Genomic DNA, 9,891 nt, shown 5'->3' on the forward strand with positions numbered 1-9,891 from the left:
CAGGATTGCTCAACTTCAGATTCTTCTCAATAAGATCTTGATATGAACCACCTGGAAAACCTTGGCAGCTGTTTGGATCTGTAGCACCGATCCAAGAGCAACAGCTTTCACTTGGCTGATTTTGATTGACAAATTCTTGACTCAAGTAAACTTGAAAACTAAGAGGAGTTTCTTTGGCAAGTTGTTGCTCTTTGCTATGGGTAGACGAACCTAGATTTCATCTCGTCTGGTCTTTTCCATACCTTCAAAGACTTAGTAACCTATAGCTTGGCCTTTCCATACCTGATCAGAACTTGCACTTCAACCTAGGAGATTTCTCTTTTCATCAAAACAAAAAAAAACAGAGAGAGACAGAGAGCTTGAACCAGGAGGGATTCAACTTAAATAGAAATATCATTGGCTGTCTGGATGAAGAGAGGGAAAAGGTGGATCCCATATGAAAATGGTGGGGCTATTATAATTTGAAAACCCTGTGACTGGAGACAACCTATTCAGACTTGAAATGGGATGTAGCACGGTAACTAGCAAGAGGTGTGCCACGGGATTACACTGTCGGGTGTGTACGGCAGGCATAGCCAGCACAACTAGGTCTTTAATAAGTCTAGATCCCAAATTTATCCATCTCTCCAGCATTCAGCCTCTAATAAGTCTTTCCTTTTGATGATGCATATAACGTTTGAAATGGTCATGATAAGATACCCTGTCCAACCAAGGACCATCCCATATTTAGGTTAACTGTGTGTTTCATAATTGCACCCTGACGCAGTTAAAGAAAGACCGCAGATGCTTGATCCAATGCCAGATCCTCTCCTCCAACTGGAATTTCCTTTCCATCTCTATGGAAAACCTAAAATGCCCATCACGGTTAACCAACAGGAATAACCACTTCATGAAAAATCTGTTATTTCATTACTTCCAGTCTTCTTATATTACCTTTTGTGTCCTTTTCTCCGAAGCAGGGATCTCACCTAAATAACCATGTCAACCTTTATATCAGTTAGAAAAGAACACCAGACAAAGCATGCTTGACTAGTGTTATTCTCCTTGCATACAATGGGTATCTTGGTAATAATAATTGTTCCAACATTGTGCTTTCCTTTGGATGTGGTCCTTCATGTTCTATGAAAACTGAAACAGCAAACAATGTAGTAGATGTAAAGACAAATGAAACAGTGATTCTATGTATCACATGATTGAGGATTATATATTGTCTAATGCCTGATATTACGGCACATATAATACTGAAAAGGAGAATGAAAGGAAGCTTTTTCTTTTTTCACATAATTACTTCTTCCCAGAAAGAACACCCAGAGCCCAATACAAAGACCATCCTATCATGAGAAAGAAGCACAGAGAAGAGCTACTGGAGTTGGTGGAATCTGTTACAGTATTATGGTGTTGTTATATTAGCATTAGCATATTTTCTATGGCGTACTCGACAGAGAAGCAGGTCCAAATACGATTTACAGAATGAGGCATAGAAATTAGATCTTATGCTGGTTGTCAACAAAAGTTTGAAGATTGGATGATTCGAGTGAATCTTAGAAAGTAATTGGCTGTGGTATAATAGCCAACACACTCTGAGGCTGAAGACATCTTTAAGTTTGTGGTAGAAAGCCCCAAGAGTATATTCTTTTCTTCTCAGATCAATTGGACTTGCTGATGACAAATATGACAGACGTGATTAAGCACACCTATATTTCAAATACATGAGTTAACACTGATTATGACAAAGAAACTGTTGATGAAACATGACAGTGCAGGACATACAAATCAACTTTACAATCCCAAAAGAATTGATTTTTTTATGTCCACAAAAATATGAACATACCTTAACACACTTTCCTGCAACTCTCACGAGGCATAGTAAATATGGGATGACACGCACGACCACTTTCCTGAGGGAGTGTATTGCATCCAGGACATCAACAACCAACCCAATGTAAACAAGGGCACACCTGATGCACATAAGAAGCAGAATTAGTGACAACACTGAGGAAAAGAAATACCACAATAATCTGCAATAACTATAGGATATAGACGACAACATAGCAATAATAGAGAAACAAGAAACTCAGAAACAACACTGCAGCAGACACAACATGCAATGTAAGAGTAAAGATTTTAAAAGAGACGTTGATGGCACGCTGCCATAGTGAAATTTCTAAAGTCAGCAAACCCATCTCACCAGTTTTTACCGCATTGCAAAATGAATTGAGCCCATAAGAAGAACCCATTAAAAAGAGTAAAAGAAAGAAGAAGCATCGCCATTTTTTGAGAGGGGACTGAGATTCATATGCACTAGATTAAAAAGAAAAAAATACATTATTATTACAAACATTGTGGAGGATTGTTTTACAGAGTTGCTCATAGCATCTTCATCATCATCAATCATCATGATAGATCATCGATCTTACTGCCAAGTTTCCACGCTATCATCAACTATTGATGTACAAAACCCAATTCATTCTCACTGTCATCCCTTCAACCCCTTATCTCCGCCCAACTCCAAGATCGTCGTCTCCCCCTTTTCCCTCACTCCCACAGAACCAAATAATTTTTTTTTGCAAGAGATCACGAAGCGGATTCGTTCAGAAGGGGTTCATCTCTAGGAGGTAAGTTCTCCTCTTAACCATGGCCTTGGCGGCTTCTCCGAACGGCTCCTCGAACGCGTTCGCAACAAACGCTTCCGTAGTCTCCTTCTTGATCGGCCGATCGATAGGCCTAATGGCGACGAGCGTCGCCCCCTCCAACGCATACCCAGACGTAAGCTCGAGGCGAGGGGCGTACCAGAGCTTCATGTTCAAGGCCGGGACCTGCGTCCTGTTGGAAGAAGACGACGAGGGGGCGACCGGCGCCCGCCTGAACTCCGCCAGCTGCTCCTTCCCCATGCAGAGCATCCCCTGCCCGTCGACATCAGTGAGAACCAGGCTCTCTAAAGTCGGGTGCTCGGCGACGATCTGTTGAAGGAGGTAATGCCGGGCGGAGGCGGCGATCAGCGAGGTAATCGTCCAGACGACCCGCAGCTTCAGCCCGCCGTTGGTGTAGAACGATTCCGGGATGGTCCCCTGATCCCCGGCGGCGGAAGAGGCGGCGAAATTCGGCTCCCTCTCAGCAGCGGAAACATCGGGCGGGGGGGCGGCATCGTCTCCCCGGCGGAAGGAGGTAGCGCCGAGGATGACGCAGCTCTCAAGCGAGCTCCCGAACTCGGCCTTCCACTTGAGCATGGCACCGGCGTCGACGCCAAGCTCGCCGCCGGGGAGCTCGATCCGGAGGCGGCGGATCTCCCTGAAATTGCGGAGAACCTCGCCGGGAGAGTGGTGGGAGACCTCGGCGAGGATCACCTTCTTGGGGCCGATCATCTGCTGGATGGCCTGGATCGGGCGGAAGATGCCGCCGAGGAGGAGGCGGAGGAGGTGGCCAAGGACTCCCCTGGACTTGGGGCCGCCGGCGGCGTCGTTGTCTCCGGAGATCACGCAGTCGACGCGGACGACGACGGAGTCGACCTGCGGGACGAGCGAGCTGAAGCGCTTGGAGACGGCGCAGCAGCGACCGAGCGCCTTGACGTCGCCGACCCTGTTGAAGATGAGCAGCATCACCGAATTCGGCAGCCGGTCGAAGTGGTCCACCATCGGCGCCCGCGCCGCCTTCCCCACCTCTCCCTTCGGGTCCGACAGCATGCCTTAACCCCACAAGATTCCTCTCTTCCTGCTCTCCAATCCCAATCTCAAATTCCCAATCCTAACCGGTGAAGGAGACGATCTCTCTCACCTCAACTCAAACCCAATCCTCCTCCCTCACAACCCCTCATTTCTCTTCTCTTCTCTTCGCTTCGCTTCGCTTCTTTGACAGTAGGGTAACCACAACAACAGCGTGACTCTCTTTCTTTTGTATATATATATATATATATATATATATATATATATATATATATATATATATATATATATATATATATATATATATTCTTTTTCTTATTTTGTTAGAGGAAGGGTGTTGATGACGTGGAGCCACGATCCACCGTTCTTTTCGAGGGGTGGTAGCGAATGAGCTGCCGGATGAGATTTCTTTCGTAATGACGAAATTGTTCCTCATCGTTTTCTCTTCTTACGAGGCTGCCATCGTAATCTTTGCTGGTGTACGAAGGACGGGAAGGGGGATTATTTATATTTTTGGCTTTAGCAAATGACGAAATTAACCTTATGCTGAGGAAATCCTTAGAGCCAGAGGTATCGGTTTGGTTTGCCAGCGTGGGGAGGGATAGCTGGGGCCCGCCAATCAAGGGTACCGTATTTTTTCCATGGCTTTCCATGAAATTACAAATCTTTATCCTCGCCACTCGTACCAGAGCCCCAGGCCACCTAACCTAAGAAGCTGTATTAACCGGTCGGACCTTCATTGAACCCAGATCCAAACTCGAATCCGACTCTGATATACTGGCGACAGGCCTGGTCAGACTTATGATGGAAAAAGCCCGTACAGAAGTTTTACGACGATTACACGAACCTCACCAAGCCCTTACCAGGTAAATTAATATTTTTACACTTTTTTTTCTAAAGGCAATCTGGGGTTAGGCAGACCCCACCAGTTACAAAACATACCATTGGATTTTGAACTTGCAACGTCCCAAGACATAGTGACGTGCACTAACAGCTCATACCAAACAAGCGGAGCCCCCGTTGGTAATATCTTTTACATTCTTTCACATTGAAAAAATTGCATATTTTAATTCAAACTCGTAGACAGAGACTGCTGACACTACAATCTCCCGTTGAAGTTGTTTCGCTTCTTCATGTTCCAATCATATTCGTTCCAATTTTGTTGCTTAGTTCCCAACGTCACAAGTCTCATTTTGAAAAATCTGAATTTTTGTTGAAAAATATCAGCATATATAAAAACCTGAATTCACGTGATATAAGCAATATTAAAAATGTTAAACAATTGTTTTTGTTGCATTATTATTATAATGAAATCATGATATTTTCAACTGTAGGTGTTATTTTGAAAATATCACATTCTTGGTATTATTATATCAGCCTTCAAAAGTATCTTAATAAAATCTTGATGTTTCCAAAATCTTAGCAGTAGCTGTGACACAGTGTCACTTGAATGATCGCATCCTCTAGAATCTGATATTTTCTCCAAAAATAGAAAGAAATTTTCTTCAAGTAATTTTCAACTCCAAGATATGTTTGAGAATTGATTGTTATGTGTTGCCAACACCTAAGTAGCTACTAAAAAACAGGTTGGCTTCTCTCTTCCTACCTGGCTCTCCCTCTCCATTGTAGAAGGACCTCCATGGCAATGTGGAAGGCGGTTGTGGAGCATATATTAGCTCCAAGTTGCAGTCGTGGAAGGCCCGCTATCTCTCATTCCCGAGTAGGATTATTATGATCAAGAATGCATTTTTTCTGCCTATTTGATGTCGATGCTTCTATTTGCCTATGAATGTAGAAAAAGAGATTTCCAAAATTATTCAGACATTTTTTTTTGTCAAGATCTAGTGACAAAAAAAAGTGTTTTTTTTTTAGTGACAAAAGGAAGTCGGCTCATGTTTCATTGGATTTGGTTTTTATGCTTTTAGAACAAGAGAGTCTGAGCGTTAGGAGCCTTCACATGATGAACACAACCTTACTTTGTAAGTGCAGGATGAGGGTCAATAGCGGTGATTTTTCTCACTGCTATTGTTTTATTTTTTTGCTCCTATTGGCCTATAACAGTGATATTTTCCACCGATAAGCTGCCGTTAAGAAATGACATTTGTTGATTAATAACGATGACTTTAATAGGTTGCTGATAAAAGATAACCCGACACCATAGAAGAATTTTGTCGGAACTGAAAACACTAATAGTGGCGAGGTAGTTTTAATAGTAAGATAGTTCATAATGGTGAGATTTTATCTCGCTGTTATAGGCTATAACAGGGAGAATTAACTAGCCATTATAGGCTATAACGGCCAGACAGGGATCTTGTTTATAATGGTAAGACAAGGATCTTGCCAATATATATAAAAACAAAAAATTTAGAATTTTGCTAATTGATTATTTAACCATTATTTATTTATTCCTAACAGTTAACAATCTAAAAACAAACAATTATTTATTTATACCTAACAGTTAACACTTTAAAAAATATAGAAATCAATGGATTTTGAATAGCATCCATTAAATAGAAACTATTGACTAGCAAAATGATGATTATCTTTGTTCTTGAAAATTGTCTGCACTATTTCTCATTTGATCAATTATGCACCACGTTGTGCCTCTCTTCTCACCTAATATGTATCCCTGATGAAAGTTCAGGTTCAAAATATTCAGCACCAGAATATTCAACCACCAGCATCGAACAAAAAACATTAAATAAAGAAGTGAACCACATTTGTATATGTGTCAAGGCGTGAACAAATCTGATACTGGATTTTAATTTACTATGAGAAAAGGCCCCTGGCAACATTGAATTTGTAACAAATCAAGATCAGTTGCCGTAACAAACTCAAGCAATTGAACAGCAAAATCACAATGATAGTGTATCGATCTCGTCAACCCCAAAATAGGCTGGGGTGAAAAAAAGGAGGAAATCTGCCAGTACCCACAAAGAAATCAAACTTGAAGCCATGATATTTGAGCTTATAAGATGAAACCAATCTAAGAAACCTCAAGATTACCCAAGGATGACAACATAAGGAGAAGAACAAAAATAAAAACAATACAAAAAGAGAGCAAAAATGTTAACCCTAAACCCTAAATTTGTAATAAATGTGAACTTACTCAATTTGTAGTAAGCCTAGATTTATTCATCCAGTAACAATGCAAGCACAACAAAACAAACATGAAAAACAACAAATAACGATAATGCAAGATAACCAAAGCCCCAAAAACCATGGTGTTTAAACACTAGTTTTTCAGCTAGGGTTTTCTTTCCGACTTTGATGTAGTTTTAAACCTAGGGCATTGTTGAAGAGAGAGAGAGAGAGAGACCATTTTTGGGCTTCAAGAAGGACTCTGCAACTCCCTTTTTTCTCGTCTCGCAAACCCTTCTCTCAATGATGGATCTGTGTCCATTATGTCATCCTCGTCCATGAGGTCATCCTCCTGTCGTTTAAAGTCCACCACTTTCACAAAATAGTAGAGGAGACAAGAAGAGAGAGAGAGAGGGAGAGAGAAATATATATATATATATATATATATATATATATATATATATATATATATATATATATATATATATATATATATATATATATCGTCGAACCATTTTTATAGATGTCACTCTATAACAATGACATAACTATCATTGTTATAGGGTTTTACCCTATAACGATGAGATCCAAATCTCATCATTATTGATCTATTCAGATCACCGTTGTTGATGAAGCTAATCGTGGAATAGAGTAATGGTGGTGAGATTCATGACTTGTTGTTATTGATGAAGCTAATAGAGAGGACAAAAATATCATTGTTATTGCTTAATCAATAGCAGCGACATTTTTTCTTGCTAGAAAAGAGTTCCGCTATTGACCCTCATCCTTGTAGTGGTCACTATATAACGGTGATAGTTATCTTATTGTTATAGACAAAGCTAATAGTGGCGACGAAAATCTCACTGTTATTGCTTTATCAATATCAATGAGATTGTTTTTCGTTGGAAAAGAGTTGCCGCTATTGACTTTCATCTTTATAGTTGTCACTCTATAATGACGACAATTATCTCATCGTTATATACGAAGCTTATAGCGATGACAAAAATCTCACCATTTTTTATGAAGCTAATAGCAGCAACAAAAATCTTGTTATTATTGCTTTATCAATAGCAGTGAGATTTTTTCTCGCTCGAAAAGAGTCGCAGCTATTGACCATCATCCTTGTAGTGGTTACTCTATAATGGCGACATTACTATCGCCATTATATAGCAAAACCCTATAATGGTGAGATGTGCGCAGGAGCAAGGCATTACAGGGGATATCCAGCTCGTCATTATTATTGATGAAGCCAATAACAACGAGATTGATGTCCATAGTAGAGTAATAGTGGAGAGATTCATGGCTCGCGGTTATTGATCAAGCTAATAATGAGGACAAAAATCTAACTGTTATTGCTTAATCAATAATGTTGAGTTTTTTTTTGTTGTTAAAGAGTTGGTGTTATTGACTTTCGGCCTTGTACTGGTGATTTTGGCTACTTGCATGGGGGGTGACCGTGATAGTTGGTCAAACTTTATCAAGACCAGGTGAGTGATAATGTTTCTCAATGGTCAATATGTTATCACCAGAGCTTGTGTCTCCTATTTGTCATCGTGGTTGAAAATTCTGCTCCTCTTCTTAGATCACATCTTGCCTCAACCATCCTCTGTCAATGGTGTCTCTTGAGCTTGCGCTATAAGGATGAGATTTGGCTAGGTGCAGGTGAAAACGTAGTGCAACTTGCATTGATGGGGAATGTGGCTTGCGAGTTATTGCCTTCTTTATGAAAAGGCAAAGGAGACTTTGTATCTCCTTTTTTGGTCGTGCGCAATTTTTTAGTACATCTATGCATCTGTTTGGTCTCTCCCTTATACTACAAGAAAAACCTTATTTAGCGATGGACATTTGCAACGGAAAAAAATCATCTCAAAGTACCGCCAGATTAGCGAGAGAATGATATTCATCTCTAAAATATCGTTTATTTTCGATTTTAATGAGGAAAAATATTCTATCAATAATCTGTCGCAACGTAGCGACAGATTAGCGATGAATTTTATTCTGTCGCCATATTTGTTACAGCTTAGCGGCGGATCAACAACATGTCTATTTCGTCACTGAGTCGTCACCAAATAGCGACAGCTTAGCTCCGGAATTTGGCTGTCGTGAATCCGTCGCTAATTTTCCCATAAATCCCTAATTTTTCTCCTTTCTTTCTCTTTTATGTTTCCTCTCTGTCGTGTCTCCCTGGCCTGCCTCCCGTCCCCCCCCCCCCCTCCGGTCCACCTCCAGTCCTCCTCCCGTCGGCCCTCGGTCGACCTCCTGTTGCCCCATGGCCCGCTGGCCATCGCCCCCCTTCACGTCGCTGTCGACCCCCCCCCCCCCTCTTCGACAGCCTTGTCGAACCCCTTTCGCTGCGCACCCAACCTAGGCCAACACCCCCGTCCGGACATCCTCTTTTCCCATCTTTTTCGCTCGTGTTCCAGACATCCCTGACGCTTTTATCCCATCTTCGATGACCTCGCAGGTAACCCCCCAGCCTGCCTCCCTGTATTGTACTGTATATTTGTTCTTCGCAGGTACGTTGTTGAGCCAAAGACATTGATGCTTAGTGCTAAGCATCACATGTGGCTAAAAATGCAATGCAAAATCGGGTAAATACCCGTGGTAAGTAAGTGATGCAAGTGCATCACATGTTATTTAATTTATTGGATGCAACATTTTTCTGTTCACACACTCACATAGTTGTGGATATCTAGGACTATTTTGATGGAGTTTGGAGATCATGCTGAGTATGATTTTAATGTATTAGTAGAAGTGTTCTTATTTTTGGAGTACAAATTCCATGCTCAGCATGGTAGTAGTTAGTGGGATATTAAAGTGTGTTTGTGGCAGGTACATGTTTGATATATATTTTGAAATGAATGATTTGAATGTATTATAATGTTTGATGTTTCTGTATCCATGCTTGCACGAAGTTATTTTTCATTTGATTATGCATTTCATGTGGAATTGTATCATGATTTTTTTGTTCAAATGAATGTATCATTATATGTAATGTGATTTTAAATTTCTAAATATCTTCTTGATGTGTATAAATATGATGTGATGGTGTATTGCACACGAAAATCTATGTATTATTAAGATTTTTTTTTTAACCAGTGATGATAATATCTATAATATTATAGGATAAAATGACTGCAAACCGTGAATG

At 40.7% G+C, this 9,891-nt stretch overlaps 1 long non-coding RNA gene and 1 pseudogene across 2 annotated transcripts; both read right to left on the reverse strand.

Moving 5' to 3' along the window:
• Positions 1 to 1,265: 1,265 nt before the first annotated feature.
• On the reverse strand, positions 1,266 to 2,061 carry LOC149834180 (uncharacterized). Its single transcript, XR_016432750.1, has 2 exons — positions 1,832 to 2,061; positions 1,266 to 1,694 (listed from the first exon to the last, which is right to left on the reverse strand). It is a non-coding gene; the product is annotated as an uncharacterized LOC149834180 (long non-coding RNA).
• A 196-nt stretch (positions 2,062 to 2,257) lies between these two features.
• LOC149834181 (F-box protein At5g46170 pseudogene) lies at positions 2,258 to 3,874 on the reverse strand (annotated as a pseudogene). Its single transcript, XR_016432751.1, has one exon. The product of XR_016432751.1 is annotated as an F-box protein At5g46170 pseudogene (transcript).
• Positions 3,875 to 9,891: the final 6,017 nt, after the last annotated feature.

This window comes from Nuphar pumila, chromosome 6 (genome assembly GCF_984573655.1).
Source record: "Nuphar pumila chromosome 6, dmNupPumi1.hap1.1, whole genome shotgun sequence".
NCBI classification, from domain to species: Eukaryota; Viridiplantae; Streptophyta; class Magnoliopsida; order Nymphaeales; family Nymphaeaceae; genus Nuphar; species Nuphar pumila.